This window comes from Macaca nemestrina, chromosome 8, assembly GCF_043159975.1.
Source record: "Macaca nemestrina isolate mMacNem1 chromosome 8, mMacNem.hap1, whole genome shotgun sequence".
Taxonomy (NCBI): Eukaryota; Metazoa; Chordata; class Mammalia; order Primates; family Cercopithecidae; genus Macaca; species Macaca nemestrina.
In genome coordinates, this window is record NC_092132.1 from 63,906,788 (window position 1) to 63,910,791 (window position 4,004).

Genomic DNA, 4,004 nt, shown 5'->3' on the forward strand with positions numbered 1-4,004 from the left:
TTTCCATTGCTCTTTATATCATATTCTTCTTGACATTTTAATTCAATTTTATTATTGTTAGGTCAATGTATTGTGAAATTTTAAAAAAACATATTTTATTTTTCGTTCTTTGGGAGATAGAAATAACACTATTAAACAACAAGCAGAGTCAGGTATATTGATCTAGAGGATAAAAGAACTAAAATTCACGCACTTGTATTCTTTTCTTGAATGAATAAACATGCATTTTAAAAATCACGATGAGTATAGTCTTCATCGCGGTCATCACCATCATTACCTTCAATCAATCCTTACTTTAGTCATTCAATTTGACTAGTTAATGACAATCTTTGAAAATGTTAACAGGTCTCTAATACCAGTGAGTAATATAATTGTTGGTCAAATATCACAAGAACATCACACAAGCTAGCTGAGTCAGCGGACATTGGAAAACAGTCTTAGTCTAGTGCTATAAATACAATTTCCCAGTTCAGGTCATTACTTGAAAGCCAAAAAATAAATCTGGGATTTTCTGTCAGTTAGGAAGACTAATCCTGTAAGAGATGCAGGTTTATAGAGAAGATATTATTCCAAATTTCTCTTATTTTAACTGTACCACTGAGCATCTAGCCTGGAGGTGGTTTTGGTACCAGGTATCATCTGACAAAATAAGAGTTCAGAATGGAAAAGACTTATTTTACCTCAAACCAATTATGGTCTCTACTTCATTGATGCAGGACCAACTTATCCACTAGGCACAGTAGCACAGGGCACATGGCCAGTGACACTTTTAAGAACCCATGAAAATCTTTCTTTCTTTCAAAACCAAAAGAAAAAAAATAAACTTTTAGGGTCAAATAATGTTTTAATTTTTTTATATCAAAAAACACAATGTTTTAGGGCCCACACAAGTTTAACAGAGAAACAAGATTTTAAATATTTAAAGTTACATACAAAATAATTTTTAATATTGGTATTATTATGGTGAGAAGGATCTATGAAGGCAAAAATTGCAAGTGTCCATGAAAGTCACAATGTTGCCCTGCATTGATTCATTATCTTTAAATACATTTGCTATTTTCTGATGGATTAACCATCACCACACTTTTGGTTTCAATACTTTTATGATGGTGAATTCTAGTAATCTCCCTAGGAGAACAATGCTGCTGCATATAACCTTTTGATTGTTTTCTAGTTATCTGTTAAATCATAGCCAAGAGAATATTTTTCGTATCAATTGCTTTCTTAGCTCCTTATTTGTTCCCTAGTCCCCACCCTTTCCTGCTTTCCTTTCCTACAGAGCACACTCTAGAATACCCAAATAGTATCAGGTAACTGATCAAGAAAATCTATTATAGGATCAAATAATAATTTGTAGTTTCAAATTTAATTAATATTCAGCCATTTGAGCAATCATGGAAAAGGGTCAGGTTAAGGTAATGATGGACCACTGAAAAGCAATTAACCTTGAGAAAGATTTATGGGATTTCTTTCTGTTTGCCATATTTGTTTTCCCTGAATGCACAGAGAAATTCCAGAGAAACACCAGAGCTCACTTTGAAAATGCTGGTCCTCCAATCTGGGCAACCACTTGACATTACTCAAATTCTCCAGTGGATTTCTCTGTGTAATTATCTATTCAGGAGATTACTTTTCTTCTTCCAATTCCAAATCTTAATGCCTGCAGGTCCAAGAGTTTGAATTTAAAATAAGAGAACAACAGATTACTTTAAAAAAAAAACAAAAACAAAAGAAAACAAACCTAGAGACATTAAAGCTGATATTTAAGCATCTTCTCATACCATCTTTGTTAAGACTAACGGCTGTTTCTTGCAATCCTACATCAAGGGAACTCATGACCAGAGACTCCCGATATAATTTAATTAATAGACCTGATGTAAATACAGGTGTTGTTTTTGGGGGTAAATTGAATGCTGTCTGTTTCAATGTCAAAAATAAAATCTACTCCATTCTCATCCATTTTCAGGGCACCTTGAGAAGGTCTGTCTTGCTGGCTATCTCCTTCTTTTCATGCTTGACATTATATCTTTCAAACATATTTATTTCCCTAGTAAGCAAAGACTGGTTATTTCAACTTAGTATTTTTTTAGTTTAATTAAAATTTCTTTGTAACCAGGAAATAATTTATACTTTTTTTTTTTTTTTTGACACAGTCTTACCCTGTCCCCCAGGCTGAAGGAGTTTAGTGTCTTGATCTTGGCTCACTGCGACCTCTGCCTCCTGAGTTCAAGCGATTATTGTTGCTCAGCCTCCTGAGTAGCTGGGATTGTAGGCATGTACCACCACATCTGGCTAATTTTTTTATTTTATTTATTTTATTTTTTTATTTTTAATAGAGTCAGGGTTTCATCATATTGGCCAGGCTGGTCTTGAACTCCTGACCTCAAGTGATCTGCCTGCCTTGGCATCCCAACGTGCTGGGATTATAGGCATGAGCCACTGCACCTGGCCTATACATTTTTTTTTTTTTAATTAAAGAGTATAGAGAGCTAGACACTGGAGATTAAACTGCATGTAGCTAATGAAAGCCAAACTCCTATGAGTTGAAAATCTATCAGAAACTAAGCTTGAAGTCTGTGCATATTAGGCTTTTCAGAGGATCTGATTCACATTGATTGACCATACACATTAAAATGATCACAAAATTGTTTGCAATGATAGTTTACCTAGTATGGTCAACATCACAGTCATCAACAAAGACAGTCCCTGCTCTCACGATGGCAGTCATAACACGGACTTAACAAAGATTGTCACCACAAAGCAATTGCTGCCTTGGACCAAATCAGTGTTGGGATCAAAAATGCTTCAAGGTTTGGGGAAGAGAGAGTTTACTCTCTGAGTAAACTCACTTGAAGACAATTACACAGAGGGGATGGATCTTACATGAGAGAAGAGATTTTACAGGGGAATTTGGGTGAAGGGGATGGTGTAAACACAGAAACAGAAATGAACCATCAGTAATGACTGATGAGAAAAATAAATAATTGAATGGCAGGTTTTAGAACCTTGAGATACAGGAAGAGATCATCAGATCTAGCCTCTTGATTCTAAGGAGGTAAGGTTTTATTATCTCATTTTGCAGATTAAAATATATTTTAAGGACAAAGTATCTGGAGAGGTTAAAATAGGTGACTAATTCTTTAGTTCAGTGATTTTTAAAAATAAGTTTACTGCATAGGAATCACCTACAGAGTTTTTTAAACATGTAGATTTTGAGCTAAAACCCTCCAGAGTCTGACTCAGTAGGTGGGCTGGGGCCTGCAATTTCTATTTTTTTTATAAGACCCTCATATGGTCACCAAATGTGGGAACCTCATTTGGGAGACGGTGCTTTGATATTATAGATAACCAGGGAATATCCTGTGCCATATTCCTACATTAAGAATAATCCTGATAAATTGACAAATATTTGATTTATCTCATCACTGGTCTTCGTTACCTGTTTTCCTAGTTTTCAAAATTTCTTTCACAGCTGAAAAATGGAGGTCTGCCATCATTGCCCAGGAATTTGGAAAGTTCTGCAAAAATTTGAGTCCAGGACGAATGTATTTGGCTTGAGCACCCCACTTTATATATATATTTTTATCCCATGCAGAGAGATAAGCAGCTACCTACCCAAAGCTGGATTCAAAGCAGGGAAGCAAATCCTATCTCAAACTGGTTTACAAACGTTACAACTTAGAATGTGATGAGGGCAGTGGTATTTCAGAGAAGGGAGACTACTAACAGTCATGTGGGTGTGGGAGATAGGAGGATGTATATTATTTAAAAACAGCAAATGACAGTAAATTATGGTGCAGTAATAAAGAGAGGGGAGTATGAAAAAAAATCACAGGATTGCAAGTCAAGAAGCCTCTGTGTGTGATCCTAGCCAACTTGCTTTAACTTCTGGTGCCTGCTTCATCCCCATCCTAATTCTTGCTGTCTTCATATTTCTTTTTCAATTAGCAATAATTGCACCTCAGATAAACCTCATTGGCTATGTTCTGCCACTGCACAAAGCT

The 4,004-nt window shown here is 35.5% G+C and overlaps 1 pseudogene; it reads right to left on the reverse strand.

Moving 5' to 3' along the window:
* Positions 1 to 3,923: 3,923 nt before the first annotated feature.
* On the reverse strand, positions 3,924 to 4,004 carry LOC139355975 (U4 spliceosomal RNA; annotated as a pseudogene).